Here is a 15,488-nt window from a genome sequence, read left to right on the forward strand (position 1 = left end):
TCCGACTGGGAGGAGGCCACGGGGAAGGCCCAGGACACGCTGGCGAGACTATGTCTCTCAGCTGGCCTGGGAGCGCCTCGGTATCCTCCCAGAAGAGCTGGTGGAAGTGGCCGGGGAGAGGAGTGTCTGGGCTTCCCTGCTGAGACTGCTGCCCCCGCGACCCGGACCCGGATAAGCGGAACAAGATGGATGGATGGATGGTAAAACCCACTATAAGGGCATTTTAACTCTCACCTATAATACAGACAGCACAACAAAATGATGCATTCATAATCTAGAGCAGGGGTTCCCAAAGTATGGTTCAGGACCCCCTGGGGGGTAGAGACACAAATGGGGGGTCGTGAGATTTCTTCAAGAATGTTTTTTTCTGAAAAATGACATCTGAAAAAATTTATATATAATAATAATAATAATAATAATAATACATTTTATTTATAAAAGCGCTTTAAAAGATTCTCCAAGCGCTTTACAGAAAAATAAGATCAAATGATACAATAGAAAAGCAAAGGAAAACAGTGCAAAAAAAAAAAGCAAAGAAGAGCAAGGCAGCAAAATAAAACAAAACAAGAAAAAAATCAATCAATTCTAGTTTAAAAGCCTTTGTAAAAAGGTGTGTTTGGAGTCCGGATTTGAATTTGGTGAGTGAGGGAGAGAATCTGAGGTGTTAGGGGAGAGAGTTCCAGAGGGTGGGGGCAGCGACAGAGAAGGCCCTGTCCCCCCAGGTTCGGTGCTTGGGTTTGGTGAGAGGGGTGAGGAGGTTGGCGTTGGTGGAGCAGAGGAGCAGAGGTTGCGGGAGGGATTATATGGCTGCAGAAGGTCGGTGAGGTAAGAGGGAGCTAGATTGTGGAGGGCTTTATAGGTGATGAGGAGGATCTTGTACTGAATTCTTGAGGGGATGGGAAGCCAATGGAGGTTCTGGAGGACTGGGGTGATGTGGTCTCTGGAGCGGGAGTGAGTGAGGAAGCGTGCAGCTGAGTTTTGAATGTATTGTAATTTGTTGAGGAGGGTGTTGGGTGTACCGTAGAGGATGCTATTGCAGTAATCGAGTCTTGAGGTGATGAAGGCGTGGATGAGAGTTTCAGCTGCTGTGAAGGAAAGGGAGGGGCGGAGATGGGCGATGTTTTTGAGGTGGAAGAAAGCAGTTTTTGAAATATTGTTAATGTGTTGTTGAAGTTGATTAAATACTTTAGTTTAATTACCTTGTTTTCTTATGTTTACCTTCCTATTTTTGTACTGTTTATGTTATTATTTCTTTATTATTTTTTCGGATTTGTTTTCTTCTCTTTGTTGGTTTTGTATTACTAATGTGTTACTTATAATTTATTAACTGGTGGCGAACAAAGACATTCAGAAAATATGCAATAAAAAAGTTGAATGACAAAAGTTATCTTAAAATATTATTTTTACCCATTATTGTAAAAAATATCAACATAGTAGCTAAACTTGAAATAAAACCTTGAAAATAGAAAGTGTAATGAGTTTTCTGCCTTTCTTTGTTTCCAGATGACTCCTAAGTTTAGAGTTAGTGAACAGTTCATTATCAAAAGCATCAGTAGCAGCAGGTTCATTCATAACAGCACAGGAAACACAGACACATGCTCATATAGGGTCATTTTCTGCAGACCAGCTAAATGAAGACACATTAAATCACTTTGAGGGACAGTGGGGGACGCGAGTCTTTGGCACCTATATTTTGGGGGTCGCGGGCCTGAAAAGTTTGGGAACCTCTGCGCTAAGCCACATGCGCCCAAGCTTTTATGATTTTGAATCTTTATTTTATCAGATCTAATTCTAACGAGATACAGCAACTCATATGACATTCACATAAAGAATTTGAAAGGAGTGAAACTCTTTGTCTGTATTCATTGTTGAAAAAATCTGAGACATGCACTGATAACAATAAATCAGACAGTCAGGAAACAGGCAAGGCTTTTTACTGTGTATGTAACATGATAACCTGTCTCCTTTCCTTGTTCCTTTAGCTTATAAAGGACACTACATTATATAAGTCGAGACTCTTAGGTAGGGTCATTTTCTACAGACCAGCTAAATGAAGACACATTAAATCACTTTGAGTGACAGTGGGGGTCGCGAGTCTTTGGCATCTATTTTGGGGGTCGCAGGCTGAAAGGTTTGGGAACCCCTGCTCTAGAGCACTATAAAGTTTGGTAGCGGGTGATTTCAGACACAGATGTGGAAAAACACTTTAATTCATGCTAATAATTGTACACTTTTTGTGTTGTATTTGTGACTGTATATGCTGTTATTACTGTTTTAGATGTTGGTTTTATTGTTATTTATTTCTGTCATCTATTCTATCCATATCATCTCAGCAGATGTGTGTCTAACATGAGTCTGGTCCTGCTGGAGGTTTCTGCCTGTTAAAGGACGTTTGTCCTTGCCACTGTAGCTTGCTAAATTAATTGAATGACTTTCCTATTAAATCAAAATACTAATGTTTATGCCAGGTAGATTATAGCAACTCAGGTAAACAAGATGTAACATAGTGCTGTATACAAAGAGTTAAATGAGCCTTAATGATGGATTACATTACACAGATACATCTTCCCCTTCAAAGCATGTGATTGAAACAACGGGCTCTTTCAACGTTCGAAATGTGAAACCTGAATGAGACACTTATTCAACATCCATTATACTTCAGGAAAACAGATGTCCCCTGGCTACAGACACTATTAACATAATAAAGTGGAGGAAAGTGCAGTATCTATTTGTGAAGATGGTAATTTGAGCTGTGGACAAGTAGAGAAGTGGAGCTGACAGCCTGCCTGAGAGATGTGTCACTAAATATAGTGATTCATAATAAATGTGAGGCTGCAGGAGGAGTTTGACAGCTGCACAGGAGCTCCTGCTGAGGTACAGTTTTTACTCTCACAATCCTTTACTTTGATCTCTTTCTCTGCTTCTGTTTCCTGCTGTCTCCTTCTTAATGTCATCATTCTTACTTTCCTGTTACTTATATATCTGGGTTTTTTTATTTTACAGAAACACTCCGGGAGTCTGGAGTGTGCAGCTGTGATTCTGCAGTGTTTGTAAGCAGTCAGTATTTGGCAAGCTAGCTGCAACTGTGGAGGAAGCTCATTTTTTATATATAACTCAGAGAAAACTGGTTTCAATCAATCAATCAATCAATTGTTATTTATATAGCTCAACAAACGTTATTTCAAGACTCTTTCCAAACAGAGCAGGTCTAGACTGTACTCTATGTTTTATTATGAATAAAGACCCAACATTATGACAGGATAAGATCCAGTCCCATCTTACAGACAGGACTCAGTCTGATCTCATCTTAATCCACCATGAGCAGAGCACTTTGCAGCATTTAGCAAGTTACAGTGGCAAGGACAAACTTCCTTTAACAGGCAGAAACCTCCAGCAGGACCAGACCATAGACTTTAAAAAAAATGGACATCCGATCGCTCAGCTGGAAGTGAGGCTTCCACCAAAAGTGACTCCCTGGTGGCTGGCTGCAGTATAGGTCAAAAACTCTCTCAGTCAAACTTTAAAAAATAAATACACGTGGTACGAATGTTTCTCACATCCGTATGCTGTGGTGATATGTAGTTATTATTTGACTGTGTTGTGTTCAAGGCCTCTTTTTTCTGAACAGTTTCTTTGTCGTTAGTTATTAGAGGTTAAAAAACGGGGTTTTACATCCGGATCCACTTTGATTGACAGCTGCTGTAGAGAGAAACTCCATAGGACCTCGGGATGGTATGCTGTACGGCGGAGCTCGTTACCGTGGCAACACATAAATTACCGTGGCAACACAGAAATTCTCTACAGCGCAGACTCTGGCTTCAAAATTGGCTGCGCATTCGAACAGGGTTCTTTGGCTTCAAAACCGTACAATTGGGAAAAGGCGGAGCAACGCTGTCCATTTTTTTTACAGTCTTTGGACCAGACTCATGTCAGACACACATCTGCTGAGACTGTGTTGTGTTTTCCTTTGGGAAAAGTCCAAATCAAGTCTGGTCAATTGAGTCATAAATAATGAATTACATGTTAAAAATCTTAAGTAAATGTGAACATGAATAAAAAAACATGTATGATTGAGGAACACATGCCTGTCGTCATTTTATCATTTTTCCTGAGTTTTTATTCAAGTGAAAAGTACAATTGCGTCATTAGGCCTGCAAAAGTGAATTCCTGTCACGGCTGTGGCAGTGTTTTCTCTCCTCTCTTGTTTCACCCCTCCTCTCTTCCTTTGCCCTCTCCTTCCTGTGTGCATGGTGTAGGTGTGGCTCAGTGCTTCTGCGTGTAGACACACCTGTGGGCAATCCCAATCTGTGCAACTACATAAACCTGGTCCTCCTGCCACTTCAGTGCCGGATTATTCCTTCGCTGATGCTCATGTGTGGATACTTTTACAGACTGCAGTGTAGAGAAAATACTAGCTCTGTAACTAATAAATATGTCATGGCAAGGCAAGGCAGCTTTATTTGTATAGCGCCCTGCATAAACGAGGGCAACTCAATGTGCTTTACATTAAAACATTAAAAGCATTGGAACATTCAGACAGGCATAAAAGAACACAATTAAAATGACAAATATAATTAAACAGAAAAGAAAAGGAAAATTAGAAATATATTAAAAATTAAATCAAAATTTGCATTTAAAGTGAGTTAAAATAATCTAAGATAGGAAGTCAGTAGCAAATAAAATGTCTTAATCTTTGATTTAAAAGAGGTGAGAGTTGGAGCAGACCTGCAGCTTTCAGGGAGTGTGTTCCAGATATGTGGTGCATAATGACTAAACGCTGCTTCACCATGTTTCATTCTGACTCTAGGGACTGAAAGCAGACCAGTACCTGATGACCTCAGAGGTCGATGTGGTTCATAAAGTAGTAGCAGATCAGCAATGTATTTTGGGCCTAAACCATTCAGAGCTTTATAAACCATCAGCAGGATTTTAAAGTCTATTCTCTGACAGACAGGAAGCCAGTGTAGGGATCTATAAGAACTAAGGATCTGTCATGATGAATTGGTTAATGTTGTGAAGTTCTTAGTCTCCTTCCCTCCCTTTTCTTTTTCTGTTTCCCTTTCACTGTGTTTGTCTTGTTTGTCTGCTGACCTGGAGATGGGCGTGGACTCAACTCCCCTTGCAGCTATCAAGTCTGCTCACCTGCTGCTAATCTACCAGACCCTCTTGAATTGTGTTTTCTTTAAATCCTTTTTCCCCCCCCTGAAACAAATTAACCTTGTGTATCTCTACAACTTCTCAACAACCAAACACCCAGCTCCAGGACCACAGCCAGCCACTCACCATCCACCCTGGGAACCTGAACTCTACCTGCAAGTTATCTCATTAAAACCCTGTTTTCAAGACTTCATCCTCGCCTCCATTTGTGTCTGTACTGTGGGTCCTAACCTGGATTCGTTACAACAATGTATGGATTTGGAAACTCTTTCAGAAACTGGTCTAGAAGCAGCTGAGATCAGCACCATGGACAGAGGCTACATCCAAATGCAATCACTACAACCTGCCAGCAGGGGGACAAACAGCTACCTGTGCTCTGAGTGCTGTGTTTCTGGTTTACTTCAGTCTGGACGATGGGCGATACTACACAGAGTAATGTGATACTAGGCAGTTTATCATGGGGGGCGGGCACCCTGTGAGGTGGGGGGGTCCCCAAAGGATAGGGAAGGAAAAAGAAGAAGAAACACAGAGTGGACAACAGGCAATGAGGAAGAGAGAGAAAAGGAGGGAGGAGAGAGAATGAGGGATGCAGCAGCAGTTGAATATAAACCAGTGAGCTGCTGCAGCTGGATTGTTCAAATTCCACACACACACACACACACACACACACACACACACACACACACACACACACACACACACACACACACACACACACATTATGGAAGTCCAGGACCGAAAAGCACCAATCAGTGGAAACCATTTCCCTGCTATTCTTTCCCACAGGAGTTTGGTGATCAGTGTTTGTCTTTCTTTTCTTACATAAACCAGATTTCATCGTAGTTTTGGAAGCCGATGACGTCTCTACCATTCACTTTGCTCATTTTCAGTCCTTTTTTTTCCGCCCCATCATTTCTCTGTGTTCCTCCCCCCCTCTCTGAATAATGGTACAGCCTGGGCCTAACCTTTTTGCCTGTTTCCATTTCCCTCTCCTTTAACCATCCATCACTTTCTCTACCATTTTCCCCTGGACGCGTTCCCCGCTCACTCTCTCACACTTATTGCTTAGATTTGACACCATGAAAGCAATAACAGCGTGTGTGTGTGTGTGTGTGTGTGTGTGTATGTGTGTGTGTGTGTGTGTGTCTCTGTGTGCAAATATGTAGGGTGTGCTTTGCATGTGTGCTAAATGCTCTCTCTCTCTCCTTGTTTATCTATCGCACTCTCTCTTCTGTATTGCTGAGATTTGTCACAGTTCATATGAAATAAGATGCCGTGTGTGCGTGTGTGTGTTGGTGTGTTTATTGTGAGCTTGGTGAATCCAAGCTATAATGACACCCTTAATGCATATCTTGTGACACACACACAAACACACTGGTTTTCCACGCTGCCATTACTCGTCATGTCTCTCGTTCGGGATGAAAAACATGCCAGTGACAGAGCTAATATAACAGCCTACGTCTGAACACACATGGACAGATTATCTAAGCATGTACAAATGTGATATGGCATGTTTTGAATCTGTGTGTGTACATGCTGTTTTGCGTGGTGCTTCAGTGAGATAAAATCAGGGCAGCATCATAAAACACTATATCATAGCGTGTCATGCAGTCTGGAATCATTCCCTCTTTGCATCTTTTCACCTTCCTCGTGTTGTGGAGGTTTAGTGAAACTCAGACTCAGCTGACTCAGAGTGGAAGGACACTTTAAGGATTTGGTTTCCAAAAGCCAGTTAAGGTGAACTTTGAGTCAGTTTCTATGAAAACCTACTCTGTGTCTAATCCCGAGTTTCTTCTCCTCTTCTGCTGAAGCCTGCAGACCGACTTTCAGCCGGATGCATCCCTCATAAACGTCTTTAGACGATCATTAAATATCTGATGAGGATATTTTGAAATCTTAATAAAAACTAAACTAGTTTGCATTCCCAGGAACTCCCTCTGTGTTTCAACAGCTGTGTAAACTCCACAAACACTGACACATTCAGCTGAAGGTCTCCAGTTTACAGGGTCACTTTTAAAACCGGAACACCGGGAGAGACGCATTCACGGTGGGCTGAGAGAAGACTACTGTTACAAGCTGCTAAATCAAGAGAATCACAGCTTCTTCTTTTGAAAAGTACACACACATACAAAAAAGATAGAACAAATAAAAACTAATGAAAGAAAGAGAAATCAAGTGAATCACAGATGTGTGTGATGTTATTGTGGACGGAGGGAGGAATAAAAACACTGAGGTTAATCTACCAATCAGACACGTTCAGCATTGCAGGCCCTGCAAGATGAAGTCCTGGGACTTTTGAGAAGTACTACTCCCCTAGCAGGGACTTTTTAGGGGGGAGATTATCTACCCCAGAACTAAATTTAGACCCTGGTTCCTCCGGTTGAAACGCCTGTAGTTCAGGGGTAAATTCTGCGGTGGAAAAACGCCTTTAGTCACAGTTATTTTGTATGGTTGAAAAACATTTCCTAACGTTTATGTCATTGTTAGTCACACAGCCTGTTGTAGGTAGCCATTAACCCTGTAGGTTTACATTACCATTTGTTAGCGCTAGTGAGGTTTAATGCATTCAGTCAGTGCTGCTGTTGTGCTCGTGTGCTGATAGTGTTTATGCTGTCCTGCATTGTAGAACCACACGCCCATATGTAAAGTAACCTGTTATTAACAAACCCATTGAAGATAATACATCAGTACCCCTGCGTTCTTTCTTATGCGCTATAGTAGTCACATTCTTCCAACAAATCACAGTTACAGTTTCAGTGGCTTAGGTGTCATCACCCTTCTACCTTATAGGTCTTTATTGTGATACATCTGAAAGACGTGATCTTGTTCATGCACTCTGGCTCACAGTGCTGAGAGCTCGTCTTACACACTGACATGTGATTGAATCAATCCTTTGACCAGCTCATGAGAGATTTTACACTTAATGTTTCACTCATCTCTGTCATCGTCAGTCATTCAGGAAATTATGCGTTGGATGTTACCGACTTGCCTAAAATAATCCACCTATTCAGTCCCAAAGCATTTTTCAATTTCTGCAACATAATGACACGCTTCCAAATGCCAATGAAGAAACAGAAAATAGATACAGAGGGGGGAGGAAGGGGGAGAAAGAGGGGGAGAGAGTGGGGGGAGGAGAACAGCTGCAAGGAAAATGGGAGGGACGAGTGGAGGAGGTAATGGAGCAGAAACCCATCAAGCTCCAGTCTCGAGGGCAGGACGGACAGCAGAGGAAAAGCAACACCCCCCCAAAACACCAACAGAATGGAGCAGCCCGCCGAGGAATCATCCATTCAGACAGCTGCACAGGGGAGCTGAGCTGAAACTCAGTAAATGGATCTGGCTGAATATACCCTGTAATTTATTTCTCTCTCTCTCTCTCTCTCTCTCTCTCTCTCTCTCTCTCTCTCATGGGAGTATTGCGAACTCTGACCACCTCTCTCTCTCTCTTTTTAATTCTCTTGCTCGGTCTGTCAGATTTGCTCCCAGTTTCATGGCTGAGTCATAATCTAAGTCATTCCCTTGATTTCTCTCTCCTCACAGTTCTTCACTTTCACTTTCTATTCCCATGGTTGTCTTGTTTCCCCCGTTCTCTCTTCTCCCCCTGTCTTTTCTCTAATATCTCTTTCTCTCCTCCAAATGCATCATACCTACTCTGCATTCTGTCTTTTGCAGTACATGTAGTTATTAAAGGGAAGGGACTGAGTTGTCCTCTTCCTGTGTCCTTCTGAATTGTTTATCTGTGTGTACTTCTAAAGTGTGTTTGCATTCAGATGTGAACGTGTGTACAAGTCACACGTCTGTCCGTACAGCACAGAGCCTTGAGTGACGGACTGTTTGTATTTTCCTGCTCACATATCTTTATCGATGTGTGTGTGTGCGTTTGTGTGTGTCACCTCTTTGTGGCTGTCAGTGTCAGCGATGGGCAGCCACACATAGCGGGTATGACAGCTGATTGGCAGATGGACCACCAACAGGCTGTCGGGGGGGGGGGGGGGGGGGGGGGGGGGGGGGGGGGGGGGGCGCTTGTGAATAATGAAGTCAAGACGGAGCCGAACTGGTTTTATTATCTGGTCTAACATTTAAACATGAAGTTTAAAGCTGAAACAAATGAATAATTACAAATGAGATCAAACAGCTTAAAGGTGACATATCACGCTTTTTTCATCAATATATATTGGTCTAAGAGGTCCCCAAAACATGCCTTTAAAGTTTATGCTCAAAAAGACACTTTGAAATCAGATTTTGGTCTGCCTGAAAAACCCTCTTCTTCAGTCCTCCTCAGAACAGTCTGTTTTCTCTCTGACCACGCCCCCTCAGGAAGTGGATGTGCCTCGGCTCTCCAGCACGTTGATCTAATGTTTACATGTTGGCTGAATATACACGGCTGCTCAGAGATCACGTTACTTCAACCCTCTGAATCTGATCCTGACGGAGAGGCGCCTGTAGCAGGACCTTTCTGAAGGATTGGTCACAGATTTAGTGTTTCTTGTTGTTTTATTTATCAGTATGTCGACGTGTGTCTTGGTACACAGCTACAAACATGTAGCTATGTGGCTATGCCAATTAGCGCTAGCACTTATCTATGATAAATAAAAATCATCCACTAGATCTTCAAATCTGCAGACGTGGGGAGTAAAACCGACCTCTGCCAGAAAGGCAGCGGGACCTTTTCTGAAGGATTGGTCACAGATTTAGTGTTTCTTGTTGTTTTATTTGTCAGTATGTTGGCGTGTGTCTTGGTACACAGCTACAGCTACGACATGTAGCTATGTAGCTATGCTAACTAGCGCTAGCACTTATCCATGATAAATAAAAATCATCCACTAGATCTTCAAATCTGCAGACGTGGGGAGTAAAACCGACCTTTGTGTTTATTAAGACAGCCTACAACTAGCATGCCTCCCTCCTAAGCTCCTTGTTAGCACACATTTGTGCAGGTAATGAAAAACGGAGGAGGGATTCAGTATTATTTTATACAGTCTATGGCTGAACAAGCTCCGAGCTCTGACTCCGTGACAGACCGGATATTGTTGTTACGTAACAAAAACACTGAAGTCTGAAACGGCTGGTTTCACACACATTTACAGAAAGGTGTAGAAATTAAAACAGGGGCAGAATGGATTTTTTTCATTCTCAGGGGTTTGTAGACATGCCAGGGACACATATTTCAGGTAGAGAACCATTAAAAAGTCCATTTTGCATGATATGTCACCTTTAATATGAAATATGGATTCTTAGAAAACGACAAGGGTGGGGATGGTTTTATCATTTTTGTTTTTTTGGATTTGTGTTGTTGTATGTATAGCACAGTTATGATCTGTAAGCTAGGACTTAGGTCTCAATTAATCACAAGCTTTCAATAGTTAATCACAATTAATCTCATTTTTATCACTCACTGACTTCCCTGATTAAAGGGATATTTCAGTGTTTTTGGAGCGGGGTTGTCTGAGTTTTATGTCACTAGTAATTTTACAAGCCATAAAGAATGATGATTTAGTCTACTTGATATAATTTATAAGAAATTCCAAATTATGAATGGAGCCCGGCGGAGAATAAAGCGAGGTGTGAATCATCCACTTTGCTTCCCTCCTGAGATAAAGACAGGAAGTGAGTGAAGGAAAAAATATGCATCAGTGCACTGCCGGTCTGTCACGACCTGAAAACAAAAAAACTTCCACAACCCATACACACACAAACAGTCACACACACACACACACACACACACACACACACACACACACACACACACTCATGCACACACACACACACACACACACTGATGCACATAATTGAGGTGTGGGAGTTTAAGAGGTGCACTGACGAAACAAATGAGTGGTGGTTCCATGAGAGCCCAAAAAGAGGAGAAAATAGGAGAGAGCCTGAGTCATTCAACCTTTCACTCAATAATCGATGTGAGTCAGCAGTGTGTGTGTGTGTGTGTGTGTGTCTACTAGAGAAAACTACCTTTTCATGACTTGTACTTTTTTTCGTGTCATAATATGGTCCCTCTTTTACACATGAAGACACACACACACGCAAACAAAGACTCAGTGTATGAGTCACTCATTCGTAGACTTAAAGTGGAGTCTAAGAGAGAGATAACACATAAAAGAAAGGAACATAGACGTATGTGTCTTTGGTATGAAACCATCAAAAGCCTGCAGAGACTCAGAGAAAGCTGTGTGTGGAAAGAGACGTAAAGAGTCCCAGAGCTCCCTTGTCTCGTAGGTTCCTCTGAGCTGCCGTAGACGTCCTCCTGCTGTGGACGTTCCAGACTCCAGCTGATACAGACGTGCTGGACTCCGCTCCCTCTCTCTCTCTTACTCCCCTCTATCTGTCTTTCAAGACCCAACTCGGTCGTGGCAGATGTGTGTCTAACATGAGTCCGGTTCTGCTGGAGGTTTCTGCCTGTTAAAGGAAGTTTGTCCTCTCTGCTGTAACTAGCTAAATACTGTGAGGTGCAATGCTCATGGTGGATTAAGGTGAGGTAAAGGTTGATTTATACTTAAGCGCTACATACTTGTGCGTCGATGTGTCCGTGTCTCGCAGTAATTCTCTGAAACGCTTGAGGGCAGTGTGGTCTCTCTGAAAGTCCAGTCCCTGCTTCTGGCCCCGCTACGATCTCTGTTTCCTTTTCCACAGAGATTCAGAGCGTGTTCTGTTAATCTACAGCTGATACATGTTGCTGTTTATCAAACAGACATGATTACATGGAGAATAGAGAGGAGGAGATGAAATACACGGCTGATTTGCGGCCGATGAGCGGGGATCCCGGAAGTGCTGTAAATGCAGGGAAATACAATGTCGCCGAGCCGACCAATCACAGGGCTTGCGGTCTGCATCAATTCTACACAAAGTTAGATTTTGGAGGAGGTGTACGTCAGGTACGTGTGTAGGCCACTGCGTAGGTACAGGAGCTATGAAGACCTCCAGCATAGGCTACACCGTCGATTCGACGCAGAAGTATAAGTCAGGCTTTAGACTGAGTCTTCTCCTGTCTTGGTGTTGGGTCTCTGTACATAATTTGACATAGAGTGGTCTAGACCTGCTCTGTTTGTAAAAGCGTCTTGAGATAATGTTTGTTGTGATTTGGAGCTATACAAATAAAGACTGATTGATTGTGAAGTGGCTTTTTCCTTCAGTCCGTACACACGCTGTTGGATAAGTCTCTTTAAAGTTGCATCTTGTTGCCAAGTCTCCCGCTGTCTCCTCTTGTGTGTCGCTCTGGTGAAATATTAATATGTGTTCAGAGCTCCGAGGAAATCTGTCATTATCAAACAACAGCCCCTCCAGTAAGACCTCTAAGTAGGAAAGTGTGTAGGATGACATACATGCATGTTGGTTCTCTGTATAAAAGCAGAAAGGAAAGAGAACAGATAACATTGACTGGAGACGGATATATTTTTGCTCTAGCTGCTTTCAAATCTGGACATGAACTTGCAGTTCCTATTACAACAGCATGTTCAGGCGAGCTATTATTCTCTTCCGTTTGTTTTCTGGCTGGAGGCTCCTGGTTTGATGACCATCTGCCAGCAGTAAATCCTGATTTCAACTGTGAAGAAACACAGAATCAGACTGCACTGCTTTCAGTCAGCCATCACAGCTCACACTCCACTTAAGAGTTGACATATTCCAAAAGCTCCAACCTGAATTCTGACTCTGCCTCAACCTCGAGGGATAACAAGCTCCATGTCACTTTAAGATGCTATTACTCCAGTCAGCCATAATGAGTGGAGAAGATCAAGCCTCTGCTCTGCCTACTGCTCAAAGAGAATCTTTCATTATGGCGCAGCAGCAAACTCAGTGCCAGTTTAAGGCTAGTGTGTTTTTTTTCTTCATTTCATCTGTGCCCTCAGGCCTCGCTGTGCTACTGAAACAGAGCTCATCTTGTTTTCCATCACTAGCAATTGGCAAAACTGTTACTGAGGTTCAAAGCCTTAGCCTCATTCTGCATCTCAATTACACCTCTGTTACAGTGCTTGTGATGGGTACGCAGACTCATTTTGGATCTTTCGCGCAACTTTGATCCCTGGGAACATCTGCTGCTTTATCTGGTCTTATGATTACCCCCCTCAGTCATTTGAACTCTACCCCCAAAGATGTATTCACTTTTTCAGGAAGTCATTTTCTTCCATGTCATTGACCACGGCTGTATAAAAACATTGACAACATGACAGCTCCCCCTAAAGTGAAGCCGGGACTTTTAGAGCTCCCCCTAGTGACTGGCTGCAATATAGGTCTTAGAGCCCGCCTCCCACATTATAAAAAAGAAGATTAGAAAAATGTGTCAAGAACCTTACTCAAACATGATTTCTCACTCACTACCTCCCCCCTCTGCCCCCTGGACTGTAACACACACACACACACACACACACACACACACACACACACACACACACACACACACACACTACATACAAGGACTCTACCTCAGCTGCTTTTTGCACATTAACCGTTTAGTTAATCATTTACTTATCTCGAACACTGTCTGCACCTTAATATCATTTGCACAGTTATCTATTTTCATTTTCATTGTCCATTTTTAAACTGTCACTGCACTACATGCACTGTGTAGATAGGCTGTTTTTATAGAACTGTATTTTATTATATTTTATTGTATTTTGTATTTCAATTTTAGATATTTAAAAGCTGGAAGAGAGAAACAGCATCTTGTTTTTCCTGTACTGTATGTCTCGTATATACAGTGAAAATTTACAATAAAAACCTTTGAATCTTGAATCTTTGAATCTCTTCTGTCATAGTGATGAGTTCTTATGTTTTTTTGTGTGTACATTTTAAGTGGGGATGTGACATCATGATTGACAGATCTGTTAAAATTTGGCTTCTGGGAGCAGATTTGGCCTAACTCAGGACTTCCACCAGATCCATGTCTGTTCCAACCCCGATCCTCTGCGGTCAACACTCACCGGTTGTGTTTTCAGAACGCAGCATGGAGCAGGACCTCCAGACAGCTGGAGTCATGTGACCGAGGTTTTCCTACAGAATCAAGGATTCTCCTCCTCCTCTCCTCATCCATGTTGTCTTTCTGGTCCTCTGAAAACCTCTGACCTGTTGACTCCAGGCCTGGCTCCGCTCATCATGACTTTGGTTTGTTGTTGTAGTTAAGTGAAATACGATCTGGTGATAACACAGAGTGTTTTATTCTGAAAATTAACCGGATGTTTTCATTTTGTTTTGGTGAAACCTGACTTCCTGTCCCGCTCCATCTGCTCTGTTGAGATTGATGCATCATGCTCCAGCATCCAGCACAAATAGAAGTCTTGTGTATCTGATCCGGAGGACTCCGACCTGCCGGATCAGAGACGCAGCTGGAACGCAACGGAGCGGATCCAGAGGAAGTTAAGATATATACAAATGTTACAAATGGTGTAAATAGTGGTAATTATAGGTAGTATTAAAATGTTTCAGTAGTGACAGGTTGACATGGTGTCATTATGGTTTGGTAATGACAGATAAGTCGGTTATAAGTAATATAATAAATAAATATGGGTATATAATATGACGTAAGTTATAGCAATATATATGAAATATATGTAAGTTGTAGTAAACATCAATAGTGTAATATAACATAATATAATATAACAAAGATAGTTGTATAATATAATGTATAATGTAACATGCATTATAATGTCATCAGAAGCCAGAGAGTCAGTATGGGATGGATAAAGTATGGATCAACCATTTTTTCCGTTGCTTAGCGCCCCTCGAGTGTCTGCTTGTTGCAGCAGCTCTCTCTTCGTTGTTGTTTTTTCATATCTGTTTACTTATCTTTGTATTTGGAGCCTGTCATGACTTTCAATGACTTATTTGTTGGTTCCTGTGTGTGTCCGGAGATCCTGCGTTTATCCATGGTAACATTGTTTACATACAAGATCAGCTGTTAGCAGCCCGTAGCATTTCGATGCTAAACAATGCTAGGTCGAATGTTCCCTGCAAGCTGAGGAGAAGGAGGCAAGGACGACGTGCTGGTACTGAGGTGCAAGCTAAGAAAAGACGACATGGACCTGTCCTCCCACCCACCGTTATGGAGACTGTAAGATCTATCTACGATAAGGTGGAGGAGCTAACCCAGCACCAGAGGGAATACTGGCAGAGTAGCATCATGCTAACAGAGCTAACACCGGACACGAACGCCACATTGGAAGGATTTCACCTGCTGTGGGCGGACAGGATACAGGAGAGCAAGACTGAACTAACTGGTGAAGAAGGCCAGCTCAGTCCTGGACCCTGTGGAGGTGGTGGCTGACAGGAGAATTATGGCCAAGCTGTCGTCTCTGATGGACATTTCTTTTCTATATATATTCTTGTTG

The 15,488-nt window shown here is 42.5% G+C and overlaps 1 protein-coding gene across 1 annotated transcript in view; it reads right to left on the reverse strand.

Moving 5' to 3' along the window:
- The window catches only part of bsna (bassoon presynaptic cytomatrix protein a), a 226,481-nt gene that overhangs the window by 112,355 nt on the left and 98,638 nt on the right, over positions 1-15,488 (reverse strand). The gene's annotated exons all lie outside the window — the stretch shown is intronic.

This window comes from Notolabrus celidotus, chromosome 11, assembly GCF_009762535.1.
Source record: "Notolabrus celidotus isolate fNotCel1 chromosome 11, fNotCel1.pri, whole genome shotgun sequence".
Lineage (NCBI taxonomy): Eukaryota > Metazoa > Chordata > Actinopteri > Labriformes > Labridae > Notolabrus > Notolabrus celidotus.